The sequence below is a fragment of the Pongo abelii genome, chromosome 11, assembly GCF_028885655.2.
Source record: "Pongo abelii isolate AG06213 chromosome 11, NHGRI_mPonAbe1-v2.0_pri, whole genome shotgun sequence".
Taxonomy (NCBI): domain Eukaryota; kingdom Metazoa; phylum Chordata; class Mammalia; order Primates; family Hominidae; genus Pongo; species Pongo abelii.
The window spans coordinates 43807269-43829687 of record NC_071996.2 but is presented as its reverse complement, the minus strand read 5'-3'; the positions used below and the strand labels follow the sequence as shown (position 1 = coordinate 43829687).

Sequence of the window (22419 nt, the reverse complement as noted above, 5' to 3'; positions counted from 1 at the left end):
CCAAAGAGAGATCAATCTGCTCCGCTCACCGAGCTTCTTCTGGATTAGGTCATTGTGCTTGTGAGCCAAGGCTTGAGTGTCGGATACAAGGAGAATGGGAAGGACAAGCCTTAAAGAGCAATTTTTACTTCCATTAGCTGAAATGTGTGGTGTGTTCTTATTTAGAGTACAGTACAGGTACAAAACCAGAAAGTGCCAAGAAAAAATCTATACAGTTCAATAAATGACTCTGAGAATTCTCCAATATTCTCAGAGCAGTAGCTCTAAGAACTTGAATTGTCTAATTTTTAGTTAGATTAATTAAATATTACTTTAGTGGTCTCAGAGAAGTTTGGAGAGAAATATTAATAGGTATAAATGCTCTTTATTCTAAATAGTATGTGTAAAATGATCCCCAAATATATAATATATATAATTTTATATATAAATATATCTCAATTTTTAAATATGTAATATATATAAAATTTTATATATTATATATAATTATATATTATATATTACATGTAATATATATTATATATAAAATTATATTATATATATTAAATATATTGTATATAATTATATAATATATATAATTATGTAAATTATATAATATATAATATATAAAATTATATTAATTATATATAATTATATAATATATATATTATATATATTATATAATATATATAATTATATATAAAATTATATAATATATATAATATATATAATTTTATATAATATATATTATATATATTATATATAATTATATAATATATATAATTATATATAAAATTATATAATATATATAATTATATAATATATATAAAATTATATAATATATATAATTATATATAAAATAATATATATAATTTGGATAAATTTTATATATAGTTTGGATAAATATTTGTTGAAATACAATCAACGTAAGCCAGTCCTTGTTCTGAGGATGTCCAAATGTTTCCTACCAATAGGGGGTTCTCATTATTGTATAGATACCACTTATTAGCAGATAATTTTAATATATGTAATATATATAATTATATATGATTTTAATATATATTATATATAATTATATATGATTTTAATATATATTATATATAACATATATATATATAAAAACATGGATTGGATTTTTAAACTGTTGATATATCATTATCTTTCCTGTTCAGATAGAAATACTATAGGCAAAGAAATAGTCCTCCCATTTAAAAAGTCTATATTGAAAGACATCATGATTGGCAAAGACTTTTTTTTGTTTCTTTCCTGGTCAAACTATTCTTTTTGAAATCTAAGCTTTTGCTATTTGACTGCTGAATTTTTCTCCCAAAGCTTATTTGGTACACAATGTATTTCTCCCTTTTTCTTCAATAGCTTTTTCTATTTTCATTTGTCATTTATGATTTGTGGCATGTAATAGTTTCAGTGAGAAATACTTCCCAAAGCAAACATAAATATTTCCAATGTCTAAAATTACAACAATTCGTTGCTATTCAGATACAGATGGAGTATATAATCATTCTTTTGAAGAGGCAATTAGCACTTAGTTCAGTGACTTGGGATGTTGAAACTCTTTCAAGCTTTGTTTTATTCTTACTGCATTCAACCAAAGTACTACATGTCTACAATGGACCAACACTAATCTAAACAAGAACTGCCTCAGGATTCTCAGTGACAGTTTACTAATGCAGAATATTAAACAAATGGTCATCCAACTTTCTTTGTGAGGTCACAGAAATGTTATTTCCTTAGCACTGACCTAATATAGCTCAATAGCCAATTGTATTCAGTTGTGAAAAATCATCAGAAGTTTTCCTGACTCTTTTTAAAAATTACAAAATATACTGATATCACAGTTGTGAATTGCTATTATTGTTTATGATCATGTTTTATGCTATAATAGCCATTCATACTTAATATTTTAAATTTCATTACTTATTTACTTATTTTTCAATTAAACAAAAGATTTTATTATTGGCTTTGGGCAACTGGTTACTACTAGTATAGTAACAATAAGGCAGCGTATAGAAACTTAAACTTTCTTTGTCTGTAAGTTAAACCTTATTTTATTTTAGAAAGATAAGGAGAGGATGGGGTAATTTCACCTGTTATTTTTATTTTTTATTTTTTTGAGTTCTGAGATACACGTGCAGAACGTGCAGATTTGTTACATAGGTATGCATGTGCCATGGTTATTTGCTACATCTATCAATCCGTCATCTAGGTTTTAAGCTCTTCATGCATTAGGTATTTGTCCTAATGCTTTCCCTCCCCTTGACCCCGACCCCCCAACAGGCCCTGGTGTGTGATGTTCCCCTCCCTGTGTCCATGGGTTTTCATTGTTCAACTCCCACTTATGAATGAGAATATGCAGAATTTGACCTGTTCTTATTGTACAATAGAAGGAGAATGTACTTGAACTAAGATTAGATATGAAGCTATAATTGAACTGATGTGTTAAAGATCAAATAAATGCTCAGCTTTAGGTACTGTTGGAATTAAATTAGAATTATTTTAAAAGTACCTCTGTGGAGGCCTAACTTAGTAATATAGAGCTGACTTGGTGCCATTAATGTAATCACAATTGATGGGCTAGACAAGGAACTACAAATGAAATATGTATGGATGGATGATCCAGCAAATAAAAGACAACACGTCATATGTCTGAGAGAAGGCTTTGAGGAGGAAAATTGATTTATACTAACTTTATTAAAATATTTTTGAAACCTGACAAATTGGTCCTGGAGACTGAAGTTGCAGTGAAGTTAACAGCCAAAAGGCAGGAAAATGGTATAAGATGAACATTACATTTTTGTGCTTTGAATGCAGGGATTAATCTGGCCCAGGTAAGGAAAAATAGTTTGAGAGAAGATAATTTTCAGAGTTGACTCAATGTTAGCTACTTTGTACGATGACAAAGTAATTATTCTCTTCAACATCCTCATGCCATATTTGTAGTTAGATGATGAAAACTGTGTCTTAAATTAATGGGAGCTAAATCATGTATGGAAAAGGAAGGTTGTCTTCCAAAAGAGGGGGATATTGAAGTGCCTCAGAGACTTATTTTCTTCAGAATTGTACATTTATGCACTTTCATGTACTTCGTAGATTCAGTCTTCAAAAATATGGTTGCTTTGTTTATCTTTTATTTACCTGTTTGGATAAATATTTGTTGAAATACAATCAACATAGGCCAGTCCTCGTTCTGGGGATATCCAAATGTTTCCTACCAATAGGGGGTTCTCATTATTGTATAAATACCACGTATTAGCAGATAATTTTAAACATATGTGTATATATAGGCTTTCATTTCCCTACGATGCTATTTCTTCACTTTTATTCATTGTCTCCATTTCTACTACTTTTCATCTCTATTAAGCATACTACAGTCAAGCTTTCATTTCTGTCATTCCACTGAAGCCGCCTTGTCAATTTCATCAGTAGTATCTGTATTGGTATAACCATTGGCCAATTTTAAAATGTCCTTTTAATTTTTCTATCAATAGTTTTTGACAAAGTTGATCAGTTCCTCCTCCTTCACTTGCCTTTTGGGAAACCACCACAGTCTCTTGGTTTTCTTCCTAGTTCACCGTTGTGCCTTTTCAGTCTCCTTCACTTTTCCCATTTCCCCTTATGCAGGCTCTGTCCTTAGCTGAGTTCTCTTCTCTACTTAATTTACTTGCTTAGTGATCTCATTTAGTCTCATGGCTTTAAAGATCATCTATGTGCAAATGACTCTCAATTTTTTTTTCCAGTCTAGCTCACTCTTTAACTGCAAAGAGAGTTGGGTATGTGTACCCAAGTGCCATCTCCACTTGGATGTCTAATAGATATCTCCAACTCAACAAACCCAAGTTCCAACTCAACAAACCCAAGATCTTCCCCACCCTTGAGAACTATTATAGCTTTTTCCTTCTCAATTGGGGGCAGCTCTTTTAGTTTCTCACACTAAAACATTAGAGACATCCCTGACTTTAAAAAATTCACCATATTGAATTCTTCAGGATATATTATTAGCTATACCTTTTAAAAATACCCAAATTCTTATCACTTTTCACTAGCCCAACTGCTACTATCTAGGTTGAAACCACAATTATCTTGCACTTGAATAACTGTAGTAACCATATAATTGATTTCTCTTGTTCCAAATATTGTTATAAATATATTATCTTCTCAATACAGTATCCAGGTAGTCCTTTAAAAACTTGAATCAGATTATATCAGGACATAGCATTACTTTACTTAAAACTTATCCATGGGCTGCACATTACATTCAAAATGAAGCGTAAACTCCTCCAATGACACGTGAAACCCTGTATAACCTTGCTACTTATTTGTCTGACCTCATCTCCAATTACTGTTTCTCAGCCCCATAATTGCCAATTCTTCCAAGTATGTTGGCCTTGTTATTTCTTAATTATATCAGGGATACTTCTACCTTACATTTTTGGCATGAACTGTTCCCTGAAGAGGGAAACAAAGAATGTTGTTATGAATGTTGGATTCACTGAGAATGATTGTAATAAGAAAGAGCTGAAGATGCTAATGGATGATTGTAGTAGTGGAAAATTGATTACCTTGGATGATAATTAAATTGGTAAATTTTTTAAGGGAAGAAAATACTTATTTCTTCAAATTGAATGTAACCCATTGTCAATTGCTTTCAGGAAGATCATGAGAAAACACTGTTCAAAATCTCAGTAAGCAGCTAAAATTTAGGTTTCTGAGTGTTTAATACATTTGTTTTAGTGCTTTATTTGATTTAGAATTCTGAGACCAATGTGAGACACCATAGCCTTCTAGAATTTTTACTATGGTGACACAAATCTTCATCTCTCTTGTCTTCTATCCATCCACAACATCATATTTTCCTGACACTCAAGTAAGGAACAAAGTGAAAGTTTACATATCCATGCCTTCTGAATTAGTCCATTTTCATGCTGCTGATAAAGACATACCCAAGACTGGGCAATTTACAAAAGAAAGAGGTTTCATGGACTCACAGTTCCATGTGGCAGGGGAGGCCTCACAATCATGGCAGAAGATGAAAGTCACATCTCACACGGTGGCAGACAGCAGAAGAGAGCTTGTGCAGGAAAACTTCCCTTTATACCATCAGATCTCATGAGACTTAGTCACTGTCACCAGAATAGCATGGAAAAGACCCACCCTCATGACTCAGTTATTTCCCACCGAGTTCCTCCCACAACACATGGGAATTATGGGATCTACAATTCAAGATGAGAGATTTAGGTGAGGACGAAGCCAAACCATATCACCTTGCTTCCTCCTCCGACTCTAAAGAAATTGCAGTGAACTTCATGGTTAGACTCAGGAACATATGACTGCACCCACAATTCAGCCTCAGACATTTACTAGCTCTCTGTTTTGAATTATGTCATAGCAGGATCCATGAGGAAGCATAGCTACACAAGACACAAGCCCTGTGGTAAGATCTTTCAATTTATTTAGGAGATGGGTCAAGATAGTTCTTCACAAGATCATTTCAGTGACCTTGTAAAGGTCACACACATACACATACACATGTGTGTGTTTCACTTATACCTCTATAGCCTAAGTTGAAGACACTTGTGTAATCCATTCAACATATACTACCACCTGTGGAAACTGACAATTGCCAGGTTCCCTGGGAGCTTTTTCAGCTATGTAGGTATTGAACATACTGTCCTGTTCAGCTCTCTAAGTCTAACTTTAGCTCAACTTAATTGATCAGAAACTGACATGGTGAATCAGGGTGTTTCTGGACTGCCATTTTGTCTGTTTTAGAAACCTGGACAGCAGTTGTGCACTGGCAACTAACTATAGCATGAGGCTAATTTCCTCTCTACATATTACCGTGCATAAAAATGGGAAATAAGTTATTTTTCAGTCTGAGACATTCAACCATTTAAATCCATTTATACATGAACCTGGGGATGACGTGGTAAAGATTTTGAGGAGGAACTTTATGAAACAGGACTGATGTTGTAGAATTACTGTTTTCCATGTTCAAGGAAAAGTTGTTCTTTTAAATAAATTATTAGCTTAGTGTGTCTGAATGTTAAGGTAACTGGTCTATAAGTGAGTCGCAGAAGCAATGTTGGCTAAAAATGGATTTTCTTTAAGTTTTACGATTTAAAAAAAAATGAGATAGGGATCCAAAATGCTATTAGATATTTTCTCCTTTTATAAGTACGGAAAACAGCACTGAGTCAACCTAAAAAAATGAATCATATTTGCTTTGGATAGGTACCGTATTCGTTTATTGTGGCAGGATTATTGCTGTGTCTTGCTTTTCTACCAGTTTAGAGTAGTTTCTTCATTTCACGCCCTAGAGAGAATGACACTAGGCTAAATACGTTGCGAAAATGCAGACAATGAATTGGCAAAAGCAGTCGCTTTTCAGAGCTCATTCACCTTGATTTTGAACGCTCTGTCCCTGCCCAGGTGATGATGACCCAAACAGTCCTAAGTACTTTTCCTAGACTACATTGGGAATTCTGATGCCAGTTCAAGGAGAAAAGTAGAAACACTTCAAAACACATGTTGTCTTGTATATTTTCTCACAATTATTTTTTCTCAATTATTTTTTATTATAGAAGCCTGGGCTAAATAAGGGAGGGACCCAGTATTGTCATTTCTTTAAAATAAGAAGATTTTCACCCTTTAGGGATTGACATGACTTTCATTTCTTTCACAGAAGTTTCCTGAAGGAAGAAAAAAACAAAACAAAACGAAAACCACTTACAAACAGTACTTTTATTTTGTATTTACAATGAAAGCTTATTACTCATCTTTTTTGTCCAATCTAGAGCATTTTAACTACTGATTCCCTTTGACCATACTACAGTGTCTCCTGAATTACCTTGAGCCTTATTGCCACCTGCAAATTCTGCTTCACCAACTTTTCTCCTTCTTTGTACCCCAGAAGCCCCCAAGAAACAGGAAGTGCTTGTTCTTCCCTGGGCTTCCATTTTCTGCCTTGATTTTCTTACTTTACTATCTTTCTATGCCCTCCTCTCCACTGCAGTTACCACCTCCTTGCCCCCGACACTTGCCGCTACCTTTCTTTCTCTCCTGAGATCCAGCTATGTATTTCTGACTATTTCCTATATATTTCATATAGGTGCCCCATAGACATGTCAAATTCATGAACCAAATCTGAACTCATCGTATTTTTTTAATTTTTATTTTTAAGTTCCAGGGTACACGTGTAGGATGTGCAGGTTTGTTACATAGGTAAGCATGTGCCATGGTGATTTGCTGCATCTATCAACCCATCACCTAGGTATTGAATTCAGCATGTATTAGATATTTTTCCTAATGCTCTCTCTCCCCTCACCCCACCCACTGAGAGGCCCCAGTGTGTGTTGTTGCCCTCCCTGTCTCCACACCTTTTCATTGTTCAGCTCCCACTTATAAGTGAGAATGTGTGGTGTTTGGTCTTCTGTTCCTGTGTTATGAGCTTATCATATTTTACCCTAATCTATTATTCCTTCAGTCTGCCTTGTTTAATTATGTCACCTTCCATATAGTAACCTAAACTAGGCTAGCCTCCTGAAACCACACAAGACTATTTCCTTTCCCTTCCCTGACCCAAAACATGTCACCAAGTTCAAATTATTCTTAACCCCTAACTACTTCCAGAATTCACCTACTTCTGTCCATCCAAACTCCTCCTGACTTAGTTCTGCCTATAATAAAACCTCAGTACGGTAAGGTAATAATCACACAAGTTGTTTTTAGTCACCTGATCTAACTCATTCCAATCTATAATCCATTTAGTCAGAAAAACCATCTTACTATTAAAGTGCAAATTGAATATTCAGTCCCTTGCTTAAACTTATCGTATGAATTACAAGTTCCTTAGAAAGGCAACCATAAGTTCCCTATTTCACCAACCTCATCTTCCAGCCTTTCTTCTTATGAACACTAGATTTTAGCTGAATCAAGACTTCCTGGATCAGTGTCAATCATTCAATGGCTCTTCAGTTTCGTATATCTTGTTCCCACTACTTGAAATACTTTTACTATGAGATCTTATTCCCATCCACCAGAAAAATGCTTACTTATCTTTTGAAGCTCAGCGCAGGCATTTTAACTCTAGGAAGATTTCTTTGAACTAAGTTGACTTTTTAATATTTTCATTTCATATCTTACTGCAGCATTACATTCACTCACTCATGTATTATTTTATTTCTTCAACAAATATTTAATGAATATCTATAATGTATTTGCCCATGTGATAGGTGTGAGGAATTCAGAAATAAAAATATATTGTCTCTAATCTCAAGATGTTCATAGTTGAGGAGAAAGCAGTCCTGGAAACAAAAAATAACAAAGTAATATCAACAGTTTGTAAGGTTATATTTGAAATAATGTGATGTGATATAAAGATTATAGGTGTTTTAGTCAGGATTCATGCAAAATAACGGTAACCACTCTGAGTATTTAAATAGATGGAAATCAAGGCAGGAAATTTTTACACTGTTGGTGGAAAAACTTAAATAATAGATGGTGAAGTAACATAGATCTGGTGACAGCAGTTTAAAAGAAAAAAAATACATTTGCAAAAATACATTTACCAACAACGGGAAGCCATTCACCTCCAGGCTGGAGACAAAAAGGGAAAACACTGTAGTACTGGTGGCCACTTTGTCCTCTGACAGCTAGAGCTGTGGATGCAGCAGTGGCCAGAGGTGCTGACAACAGTAGGAATGAAGAAGAAAAAATTCCATGTCTTCTTTCCAGTCACTGCTTCCTGCTGTTTGTACTCAGTCAGAAGCCCATGGATATAGGAGCCTCACACCTTGATTTTCTCAGTTATCACATGGGCAGTAATACTACCTTGATGAACTAGTGTGATAATTAGTGGTAATGTAGATAAAATAGCTTGTAGTGCACTAGGAAATCTCATTATTCTTTGAATGATAGATAATATCTTGATGAAATTTCACATATTCAAGTTTAAATGGCAAAAGCATTTCAAAAGTTGGTATTTATTGGTCTGTCTCTTCCTTTTTGTTTCTGATGCCTAGCAGAGTATCTGAATAATTACTTATAAAAATTATTAATGTATTTGTTAATTTATTCCACAAAATGTACATCTTTAGGTGGTAACTGAGTTGCTAAGGATACGCGATGCATTCTTGCCTCATGATTCAGTGGGGTCTATTTAGATTTCTTGATGGGAGAACACCTGCTCCTACCCCTGTCCCCATCTCCATCTTTTTGTAGTTTCTTACTGGCTTCACTCAAAAAGCAAAAGAAAAAAAAAATGAACATCACTATGAGTTAAAATCTTCTGTGGTGTCTGCTATTCCTGCACAGGCTCGAGTTTTCCTGACTCGGACACTTCAACTGAACACTGAGAAGATACAGATCGCTGAGCAAGCAGCAAAGAGAATTCTGTGCCTTCTGGGCATGATGCATTCATCCATTAAACAGGAGAAGAAAAACTTGCAAATCAACTTGTATGGAGATATGTAAATTGATTAGGACAAGTTAATTTTTCTTTGTTCCTTTTTTTTTTTAATGATTCCTTTAAGATGGTTATTCAGATAGGTAGACATCAGATTCATTCCATAATTGATTAAATACATCAGTCTTTTCAAAGGTTTTTGACCAGGCCTACATTTATGTAGCACATAGTAATTTTCTCCCCTGAAATAAGAGACAGTTAAATTCATGTTTGCAAAAGTTCTTGGCAATTATAATACCGTAATATCAGATTAACTGGTCACTTGTAGGTAGTCAATTTCTATTGCATTTTGAATGCAAATCTGGTGACAGCAGTTGAAAAGAAAAAAAACACATTTGCAAAGCTTTGGCCAACATTATTGGATATTGTATATAAAAGAGACACCACAAGAGAATTTTCCTAGCTCTCTTGGTCTTGGAGACTATTCCTCAGTAATGATAAGGAGAAAGACCTCCTATCAAGTGAAATTGATCTAGCTTCGTATATTTCTCAGAGTAGCACTATTCCTCTCCTCTCCGCGATGTTTACAGGGTAAAGATATTTGCATTCAAACTCAAACTAGGAAATCTTGTAATGAACTGACCTTCATGAAAGAAAAAGTATAAAGGCTGTACTTCAGGTAGAAGGAGAATGATGTCAACTAGCTTGCCTGCCATGCAAGAGGAATAGTGAGCAAAGATATTAGTAAATATGTAGGTAAATCTAAAGTAACGGTGTATTAAATATTAATGATGTTTCATTTGTTGGGTTAAAAGAACAGGACTGACAGAAAATATTAAATATTAATGTATGTCATGGTAGGTTCTGTGGTTGGTCTGCACAGACCACGTAAGGTTGGTCTGCACAGTCCCATAGTAGCTGAGTAGGGCAGTGCACACAGGGAAGGACTAGGTCTTAATGAGAGGTAGGGAGTTCTTGCCAGCACTTTTCTTGTCTTGCTGTTACCCGATAAGTATACTTTCACTCACTCAGGAGAGAAACTTTGTGCAATTTCTATTCTTTAATATCAAATCAGAAACTGTAACGAAAAAGAACATTATTGGGAACAGAATTGGGATGTCTAACTCATTATCAACAGGTCATTTTAAATTGACCAAGTGTTGTACAAAATTATAGTCTCTTAACTTAGAGACGGTCTGTGTACTTTTAATTCTAAAGTTTTGTGTTTTTCTACATAAGACAAAAATTAAATGCCAAACTTTCACTCTATTCAATATTTTTATATAAGCACGTCAAATACATATTTGGGGGCAAGGTTGGCATAAGATGTTATGGGAAAATGCAATGAAATATAGTACATGACTCTTACATTCAAAGAAATTAACTTTAGATAATGGATGAGGTGATAGATACCAGAAAGAATAAATAAACACTAGAACTTTTTTTTTTTTTTTTGAGACAGAGTCTCACTTTGTTGCCCAGGCTTGAGGGCAATGTTGTGATCTCAGCTCACTGAAACATCCCCCTCCGGGTTCAAGTGATTCTCCTGCCTCAACCTCCTGAGTAGCTGGAACTGCAGGTGTCACCACACCCGGCTAATTTTTGTATTTTTGGTAGAGACAGGGTTTCGTCATTTTGGCCTGGCTGGTCTCAAACTCCCGACCTCAGGAGATCCACCCACCTCGGCTTCCCAAAGTGCTGGGATTACAGGTGTGGGCCGCTGAGCCCAGCTAACAGTAGAACTTTCAATATACGAATTTCAAAATAATTATGGAAGCATTTTCATAAGACAGTATAGCATTGTCAAAAACGAGATGTAACACCTGACACAGAGCCTAGTAACATTACCTCAATAAGCATTTGTTGCATGACAGGTATACAAACTATTATTAGAGTTCAGATAAAAGTCACTGTGGAAATTGGATAACTATGGAAGACTCATGGAAACTAATTTTAGTTGAGAAGTGGGAATTGGAATGTTTTTGAACAATGGGAGAAAAGGAAAGAAAAAACATTCTAGGTGAATGGAATAGTGTTAACAAAATCAGAGAAACAGGAAAGAAAATCTAAATATGTATTATTTTTATTGAAATCCTCAGACATTGTTATTTTGTGTATTTATTTTATTTTGAGATGGAGTCTCACTTTGTCACCCAGGCTGGAGTGTAGTGGGGCAATCTCAGCTCACTGCAAACTCTGTCTCCTGGGTTCAAGCAATTCTCCTCCCTTAGCCTCCTGAGTAGCTGGGACTATAGGCATGCACCACCACATCTGGCTAATTTTTGTATATTTTAGTGGAGACGGGTATTCACCATGTTGGCCAACCTGGTCTCAAACTCCTGACCTCAAGTGATCTGCTCACCTCAGCCTCCCAGAGTGCTGGGATTACAGCTGTGAGCTACCGTGGATGGCCACACTGTGCTATTTTGAATAAAGACTTATATAAAACAGGCCTTTGGTGAAATAATATAGTCATCCAATAACCTCCAGGAAGTACAGCCATGGTAAAAGAGTAGTTACATCCAGGCGGTACAAGAGGGGTAAGAAAAGTAGGTTATCCTCTAAGAAAGGAAATACCTCCTGGGAGAACCATCAAGTGTTCAGCAAGGACTGACCTTGGTTTATCATCCAGGGGTGACTGAGGAATAGCTGTAAACAAGCAAACTAGTTGATTCTAGAGTAGTGACAACTATAATGGACAACATTGCAGGTACCTGGGAAGCTTCTTTACTGGGAAAGATTAGAGATATTTTGGCCCCTTTCCAAGATCTCATGCTTACCATGTGTAATTGATGCTAGCTTTTTCGAGAAAATCATGCTAATGAAAAGATATACTACATTATTTGCAGTAGAGTTTACAGAAAATAGTATAGAATTCAGCATTGAGGAACTGGTTTAAGTTAACAGGATATTGAATTCATGCAATTATGGACTTGTCAATAGCAAACATATGTTCTATTCTGTCTTCAAGAAATACAATAATTTCCATCATCAAAAAAATCTCTCATCAGGCATTACCAATATTCAGCATTGTATCAGTCATACCAGTGTCACATTATTTATAGCAAGACTTGGAAGATGCTCATTCCTAGGCTTGCCTTAGAATTACAGACATTTTTCATCACTGGCTGATTTGGAGACCTACCCAATGATGCTGTACATCTCTTATCTCTTTTTTTTCAGCCTCCTTAGTTCAAATTGTGGGAATAATTTTGTACAGTTATCTCACAAACTCCAAGTGAATTCTTTTTATGAAGTTTATACAGCCTTAAATTATGGTAATAAAGTAGATAGTTAAGGACAAATTCATTCTTCTTTTTCTCATGGCTGCTATTTAAAATAGTCACAAAAGAGGAGGCATTTAATAAATATTTGTTGAAGGGATAAATGAAATGTAAACACTTCAATTTAACTTGGTTAACATATCCAACAGGGTCACTAAGGAAAACTGAATTTATTGTTTTTCTTTGTGTTCCTGTCATCTCTGCAAAAACCTTGAGATTGCTTTGAATTTGGGAACTTATTTATGTGTAGTTTCAAAACTAGTATTGGCAAAATAGTCTAAGCTGAATAACTTCTATTGACAAAAGGTCCAGGATGGATAATTAAGTAATTTTTTAAAAAAATATATCTTTGAAATTAAGGTACAATAAGAGAGTAGAAAAGAATTGAAATTCTGAAAGAAATATTTTGTATAAAAAGAAGCCCTTCTGTTTTTGGCCAGTTTTTTTTTTTATAACTTATAACTTCCATGAGAACAAGAAAATAGATAATTCCCCCCACAGGTATAATTATATAGGTGAATTCTGCAAGGACAATTTTGTTCTTCAATGAATTATCCACAGGTGCCTATAGTACTGAGGAGTAATAGGCATTCAACATCTGTTTTCTGAATTAGTTAATTTGTATTTTGATATCAATGTAAATAGGTTGCTTTACATTTACAATTATTACAGTGTATTATTTTGTAATTTAAATAATCAGTCTCTGTTCTAAGTGAAAACAGTCTTTTTCAATACTGAGCTTCTAAGATGACACTACCAGTTCACTAAGAGTACACACTTAAAACGTTGGACAGATACAAATTATTGAATTGATAGTTCATAAATTGTATTCTATTGAAGTCATACACAGATGGGTTAGTGTTTCAAGCATGCACACACTCAGGGTCTTGGCTGCAAGCACACACTCCTGGGTCCTACACTCCTAATGTCTTTCATCAGGCATTACCAATATTCAGCATTAGCCTCAGTCGTCCCAGCGTCACGTTACTTGTATCAAGACTTGGAAGATGCTCATTCCTGAGCTTGTCTTAGAATTATAGTCATTAGATATTTTAATTTAGAAATGCAATCACACAGATTGTGAGGGTCAGGTAAACAATTGTGTTATAATGATTTTAAGCTGATGTCTATTATTAGGAGCATGTTTTGTTGGATTTGGAATAGTTTATAAACACTTAAAATACTTCGAACCTAGGGCATAATCGTCACTGCTCAAATAATTTTGAGTGCTGAACTTTTAGAGTTAATAAATATATTGTATATGACAAGAAAAACATCTATTTTATCACTGAAAGTTATCTTTTACCAAGTAGACCCAATTAAGATTTCACACTGCCTCCCACAAAATCAATTCAAATAAATGAAGATTTATTTATGTGCATTAATACATTTAAAACTATTGGCCTGTTAGAGCTAAATAATTTTTATTTTAGTGATACATGGAAAACATTAATATTGAATCATTTTTATGTTCTTCCTAATTATATATATATATTTATTTTTAAAATATGGCATCATTATTTTTTGAAAATAGGATTCTGTCTCATCAGTGATGTTGAAGTTGATGATGTTATGTATAAGAAATGGTTTTGAGTTTACTCTGCACCTTCCTACGTACTTTATACATATCAACTCATTTGTAATCACAACTCCATATACCAAACTATTATAATCTCGTGCTCACAAATGAAGAAACTGAGGATTAAAGATGTTAAATATCCTTCCCAAGATCAAAGAATTGCAAAGCTCGCATGTGCTGGAACTGGAATTTGATATTTGGCCAGACTCTGGAACCTGTGCTCTTATTCACTATTAGCTTGTATATCAGAACTAATGAAATGTGTGTTTGGCAAGAACTAATAAAAATAAAGGCAGCAGATAGAAAGTGTGCAATGCTTTGTTGGTAACATCTTTCTATCTCCCTATCTCTCTCTCCCTCCCTCTCTTTTTCTCTGTATCTCCTTCCTTCCAACCCTCTTTCTCTTCCTTTATCCTTTCTTCCCTCCTCAACGTTTAAAATAATAAATGCATTTGCATATGGATATAGTTGTTGAAACCAGTGGTTCTCAACTGGGAGTGACTTTGCAACTCAAAGAACATTTGACAATGTCTAGAGATATTTTTGATTGTCATATCTGGGGAGATGAAACTGACATCTAGAGGGTAGAAGTGAGGAATGCCGCTAAACATCCTACAATGCACAGGGCAACTCCAACAACAGGTAATTATCTGGTATCAAATATCAGTAGTAGATTTGAGAAATACTTGTTTAAATTAAGAAAGCTATCACATAATTTCCAGAAAAAGGTTTACATTTGTCCAAATCCTCACTGCAACTGTTATTATTCTATTTAACTTGAAACAAAATATATTTTTGACCAAAAATGATTCTATGTATGTGATATTTCATAATTAATGCAGATCTATTTATTTAAATTAACCCTGTGGTTTTTTCCTGCACATATATCTTAGTCAAAAACATCACTGCTTCCTCTGACCCTTGTAGTCAACACAATCAGAATATGTAGGGACGGCAAAGTAGAGTTAGGAAGATATTGAGAAGAAAGAGAAACTAAATGCCAATGGAATCTGAAACATAAAAAATGTAAAAAATCTGAAATATGAAAAATGTAAGGTTTGGTGAGGGCATTTAGGATTAATCAAACATCAATTCCAAAGAAATTTTTTTCTTACAGTAAAATATTTAAATATATTTGTGTACTCCAAAAATTATTCACATTTGCATGCAACTTCCCAAATGCCAATTTCAAGAGTCATAACATTGTAATTGAAATTACATGCTGGAAAATGTCATAAATGTGCTGTGCAATGGTGGGCTTCACAAGATAATAAAGCAAAAATTAAGGATTTATAGCACAGATTAGTCTTAATACATTTCTGTTTATCTTTCCAACTAGAATAAAAGGGAATATCTTGCCAAGTAATATGCTACTTGATTTAACAAAAAAGGTAATGTCAGTTAAATTAAGGAAAGGAAGATTTCACATAGTTTTGTTAATTACCATATAAATGTTAGCTATGATATGACATTTAAATCTACAAATGATTAACAAAGCATATTGCTTTAAGCAAAGTTTAGTGGCCTTGTTTAATAAATTGAATAGTTTCAAATTTCAAAGCAGTTTAAAAGGCCTAAATGCTTCTTGAACGTATGAAGAGTAAACTTCTTAAGAATGTGTGAGTATTGGGTGGATGGCAAGATGGCCGAATAGGAACAGCTCCGGTCTGCAGCTCCCAGCAAGATGAACGCAGAAGGTGGGTGATTTCTGCATTTGCAACTGAGATACCTGGCTGATCTCACTGGGAGTGGTTTAGACAGTGGGTGTAGCCCATGGAGGGCGAGATGAAGCAGGGTGGGGTGTCACCTCACCTGGGAAGTTCAAGGGGTTGGGGAACTCCCTCCCTTAGCCAAGGGAAGCCGTGAAGGGACTGTGCCCCAGGGAATGGTGCATTCCGGCCCAGATACTATGCTTTTCCCATGGTCTTCGCAACCCACAGACCTACACCACCAAGGCCCTGGGTTTCAAGCACAAACCTGGGCAGCCTCTTAGGCAGACACCAAGCTAGCTGCACGAGTTTGTTTTGCATATCCCAGTGCTGTCTGGAATGCCAGCAAGACAGAATCGTTCACTCCCCTGGTATGGGAGCTGAAGCCAGGAAGCCAAGTGGTCTTGCTCAGCAGATCCCACCCCACAGAGCCCAGCAAGCTAAGACCTAGTGGTTTGAAATTCTCGCTACCAGCACAGCAGTCTGAAGTTAACCTGGGATGCTTGAGCTTGGTGGGGGGAGGGGCATCTGACATTACTGAGGCTTGAGTAGATGGTTTTCCCCTCACAGTGTAAACAAAGTCCCCGGGAAGTTCAGACTGGGTGGAGCCCACCACAGCTCAGCAAAGCTGCTGTAGCCAGTCTGGCACTCTAGATTCCTCCTCTCTGGGCATGGCATCTCTGAAAGAAAGGCAGCAGCCCCAGTCAGGATCTTATAGATAAAATTCCCATCTCCCTGGGACAGAGCACCTTGGGCAAGGGGCAGCTGCGGGTGCAGCTTCAGCCAACTTAAATGTTCCTGCCTGCCAGCTCTGAAAAGAGCAGCAGATCTCCCAGCACAGTGCTCAAGCTCTGCTAAGGGACAGACTGACTCCTCAAGTGGGTCCCTGACTCCCATGACTCCTGATGGGGAGACACATCCTGGCAGGGGTCAACAGACACCTCATACAGGAGAGCCCTGGCTGGCATCTGGCAGTTGGCCTTCCGGGACAAAGCTTCCAGAGGAAGGAACAGGCAGCAATCTTTGCTGTCCTGTGGCCTCTGCTGGTGATAACCAGGCAAACAGGGTCTGGAGTGGACCTCCAGCAAACTCCAGCAGACCTGCAGCAGAGGGGCCTGGTTGTTAGAAGGAAAACTAACAAACAGAAAGGAATAGCATCAACATCAACAAAAAGGACATCCACTCAACAAACCCATTCGAAGGTCACCAACATCAAAGACCAAAGGTAGATAAATCCACATGAGGAAACACCAGTGCAAAAAGGCTGAAAATTCCAAAAACTGGAATGCCTCTTCTCCAAAGGATCACAACTCCTCGCCAGCAAGGGCACAAAACTAGATGGAGAATGAGTTTGACAAATTGACAGAAGTAGGCTTCAGAAGGTGGGTAGTAACAAACTCCTCCAAGCTAAAGGAGCATGTTCTAACCCAATGCAAGGAAGCTAAGAACTTTGAAAAAAGGTCAGAGGAATGGCTAACTAGGATAACCAGTTTAGAGAAGAACATGAATGAACTGATGGAGCTGAAAAACTCAGCACGAGAACTTCGTGAAGCATACACAAGTATCAATAGCCAAATCAATCAAGCAGAAGAAAGGATATCAGAGATTGAAGATCAACTTAATGAAATAAAGTGTGAAGACAAGATTAGAGAAAAAAGAATGAAAAGGAACAAGCAAAGCCCCCAAGAAATATGGGACTATGTGAAAAGACCAAACCTACATTTGATTGGTGTACCTGAAAGTGATGGAAGAATGGAACCAAGTTGGAAAACACTCTTCAGGATATTATTCAGGAGAACTTCCCCAACCTAGCATGTCAGGCCAACATTCAAATTCAGGAAATACAGAGAACACCACAAAGGGACTCCTTGAGAAGAGCAACCCCAAGACACATAATTGTCAGATTCACCAAGGTTGAAACGAAGGAAAAAACATTAAGGGCAGCCAGTGAGAAAGGTTGGGTTACCCACAAAGGAAATCCCATCAGACTAAGAGTGGGTCTCTTTCTGCAGAAACCCTGCAAGCCAGCAGAGAGTGGGGGCCAATATTCAACATTCTTAAAGAAAAGAATTTTCAACCCAGAATATCATATCCAGCCAAGCTAAGCTTCATAAGCAAATGAGAAATAAAATCCTTTACAGACAAGCAAATGCTGAGAGATTTTGTCACCACCAGGCCTGCCTTACAAGAGCTCCTGAAGGAAGCACTAAATATGGAAAAGAAAAACAGGTACCAGACATGGCAAAAACATACCAAATTGTAAAGTCCATTGACTCTATGAAGAAACTGCATCAACTAATGGGCCAAATAACCAGCTAGCATCATAATGACAGGATCAAATTCACACATAACAATATTAACCTTAAATGTTAACAGGCTAAATGTCCCAATTAAAAGACACAGACTGGCAACTTGGATAAAGAGTCAAGACCCATCTATGGACTGTATTCAGAGACCCATCTCATGTACAAAGACACACATAGACTCAAAATAAAGGAATGGAGGAATATTTACCAAGCAAATCAAAAGCAAAAAAAAGAGCAGGAGTTGCAATCCTAGTCTCTGATAAAACAAACTTTAAGCCAACAAAGATCAAAAAAGGCATTACATAATGGTAAAGGGATCAATTCAACAAGAAGAGCTAACTATCCTAAATATATATGCACACAATACAGGAGCACCCAGATTCATAAAGCAAGTCCTTAGAGACCTACAAAGAGACTTACACTACCACACAATAATAATGGGAGATTTTGACATCCCACTGTCAATATTAGATAGATCAACAAGACAGAAAATTAACAAGTATATTCAGGACTTGAACTCAGCTCCAGACGAAGTGGACCTAATAGACATCTACAGAACTCTCCAAGCCAAATTAACAGAATATATATTCCTCTCAGCACCATGCTGCACTTATTCTAAAATTCACCACATAATTGCAAGTAAAATACTCCTCAGCAAATGAGAAAGAACAGAAATTATAACAGTCTCTCAGACCGCAGTGCAATCAAATTAGAATTCAGGATTTAGAAGCTCAATCAAAACGGCATAACTACATGGAAACTGAACAACCTGCTCCTGAATGACTGCTGAGTAAATAATGAAATTAAGGCAGAAATAAATAAGTTATTTGAAACCAATGAGAACAAAGACACAACATACCAGAATCGCTGGGACACAGCTAACACAGTATTTACAGGGAAATTTATAGCACTAAACTCCCACAGGAGAAAGCAGGAAAGATCTAAAATTGACACCCATACATCACAATTAAAAGAACTAGAGAAGCAAGAGCAAACAAATTCAAAAATTATCAGAAGACAAGAAATAACTAAGATCAGAGCAGAACTGAAGGAGAGAGAGACACAAAAAACCCTTCAAAAAATCAATGAATCCAGGAACTGGTTTTTGAAAAGATCAACAAAATAGACCACTAGCCAAACTAATAAAGAAGAAAAGAGAGAAGAATCAAATAGACATAATAAAAAATGATAAAGGGGATAACACCACTGATCCCACAGAAATAGAAACTACCATCAGGGAATATTGTAAACAACTCTATGCAAATAAACTAGAATATCTAAAAGAAATGGATAAATTCTTGGACACATACACCCTCCCAATACTAAACCAGGAACAAGTCAAATCCCTGAATAGACCAATAACAAGTTCTGAAATTGAGGCAGTAATTAATAGCCTACCAACCAAAAAAGTCCAGGACCAGACAGATTCACAGCCAAATTCTACCAGAGGTACAAAGAGGAGCTGATACCATTCCTTCTGAAACTATTGCAAACAATAGAAAAAGAGGGACTCCTCCCTAACTCATTTTATGAGGCCAGCATCACCCTGATACCAAAACCTGACAGAGACACAACAGAAAAAGAAAAGTTCAGGCCAATATCCCTGATGAACATCCATGAGAAAATCCTCAATAAAATACTGGCAAACCGAATCCAGCAGCACATCAAAAAGCGTATCCACCATGATCAAGTCAGCTTCATTTCTGGGATGCGAGGTTGGTTCAACATGTGGAAATCAATAAGCATAATTTACCACATAAACAGAACCAATGACAAAAACTACATGATTATCTCAATAGATGCAGAAAAGGCCTTTGATAAAATTCAACACACCTTCATACTAAAAACTCTCAATAAACTGGGCATTGATGGAACATATCTCAAAATAATAAGAACTATTTATGACAAACCCCCAGACAATATGATACTGAATGGGCAAAACCTGGAAGCATTCCCTTTAAAAACCGGCACAAGACAAGGATGCCCTCTTTCACCACTCCTATTCTACATAGTATTGGAAGTTCTGGCCAAGACAATCAGGCAAGTGAAAGAAAGCGTATTCAAATAGGAAGAGAGGAAGTCAAATTATCTCTGTTTGAGATGACATGATTGTATATTTAGACAACCCCCTTGTCTCAGCCCCAAATCTCCTTAAGCTGATAAGCAACTTCAGCAAACTCTCAGGATACAAAATCAATGTGCAAAAATCACAAGCATTTCAATACGCCAATAATAGACAAACAGAGAGCCAAGTCATGAGTGAACTCCCATTCAGAGTTGCTACAAAGAGAATAAAATACCCCAGGAATACAAGTTACAAGGGATGTGAAGGACTTCTTCAAGGAAAACAACAAACCACTGCTCAAGGAAATAAGAGAGGACACAAACAAATGGAAAAATATTCCATGCTCATGGATAGGAAGAATCAATATCATGAAAATGGCCATACTGCCCAAAGTAATTTATAGATTCAATGCTATCCCCATCAAGCTACCATTGCCTTTCTTCACAGAATTAGAAAAAAAAAAAACTACTTTAAATTTTACAGGGAACCAAAAAAGAGCCTGTATAGCCAAGACAATCCTAAGCAAAAAGAACAAAGCTGGAGGCATCACATTACCTGACTTCAAACTATACTGCAAGGCTACAGTAATCAAAAGAGCATGGTAGTAGTACCAAAACATATATACAGACCAATGGAACACAGCAGTGGCCTCAGAAATAATGCCACACATCTACGACCATCTGATCTTTGACAAACCTGACAAAAATAAGCAATGGGGAAAGGATTCCCTGTTTAATAAATGATGTTGAGAAAACTGGCTAGACATAGGCAGAAAACTGAAATTGTACCCCTTTCTTACACCTTATACAAAAATTAACTCAAGATGGATTAAAGACTTAAACATAAGACCTAAAACCATAAAAACCCTAGAAGACAACCTAGGCAATACCATTCAGGACAGGAATGGGCAAAGACTTCATGACTAAAACACCAAAAGCAATGGCAACAAAAGCCAAAATTGACAAATAAGATCTAATTCAGCTAAAGAGCTCCTGCACAGCAAAAGAAGCTATCATCACAGTGAACAGGCAACCTGCAGAATGGGAGACAAATTTTGCAATCTATCCATCCGACAAAGGGCTAATATACAGAATCTATAAGCAACTTAAACAAATTTATAAGAAAAAAACAAACAGCCTCATCAAAAAGTGGGTGAAGGATATGAACAGACACTTCTCAAAAGAAGACATTTATGCGGCCAACAAACATATGAAAGAAAGCTCATCATCACTGGTCATTAGAGAAATGCAAATCAAAACCACGATGAGATACCATCTCATGCCAGTTAGAATGGTGATCATTAAAATGTGGGGAAACGACAGATGCTGGAGAGGATGTGGAGAAATAGGAACACTTTTACACTGTTGGCGGGGTGTAAATTAGTTCAAACATTGTGGAAGAGACAGCATGTCAATTCCTCAAGGATCTAAAACCAGAAATACAATTCGACCCTGCAATCCCATTACTGGGTATATACCTAAAGATTATAAATCATTCTACTATAAAGACACATGCACATGTATGTTTATTGCAGCAGTATTCACAATAGCAAAGACTTGGAACAAACCCAAATGCCCATCAATTATATACTGAATAGAGAAAAGGCGGCACATATACACCATGGAATACTATGTAGCCATAAAAAAGGATGTGTTCATATACTTTGCAGGGACATGGACAAAGCTGGAAACCATCATTCTCAGTAAACTAACACAGTAACAGAAAATCAAACACCGCATGTTCTCACTCATAAGTAGGAGTTGAACAATGAGAACACAAGGACACAGGGAGGGGAACATCACACACTGGGGCATGTTTGCGGGTTGGGGGCTGAGGGAGGGATAGCATTAGGAGAAATACCTAATGTAGATGATGGGTTGATGGGTGCAGCAAACCACCGTGGCACATGTATAACTACATAACAAACCTACATGTTCTGCACATGTATCCCAGAACTTAAAGTATAATTAAAAAAAAAAAGAAAATGTGAAGATTAAAACATATAGACCTTTCAGAAAACAGTAGTATATTGTCCACTGTTTTTTACATGAATTTCTGTTATCTATTATACTACAAAAA

General features: G+C 36.1%; 1 protein-coding gene and 1 long non-coding RNA gene across 2 annotated transcripts in view; both read left to right on the top strand.

Moving 5' to 3' along the window:
- The window catches only part of LRP1B (LDL receptor related protein 1B), a 1899171-nt gene that overhangs the window by 672590 nt on the left and 1204162 nt on the right, over positions 1-22419 (top strand). The gene's annotated exons all lie outside the window — the stretch shown is intronic.
- On the top strand, positions 4677-15365 carry LOC134759591 (uncharacterized). The gene is made up of 3 exons (XR_010135987.1): positions 4677-4858; positions 5381-5425; positions 14216-15365. It is a non-coding gene; the product is annotated as an uncharacterized LOC134759591 (long non-coding RNA).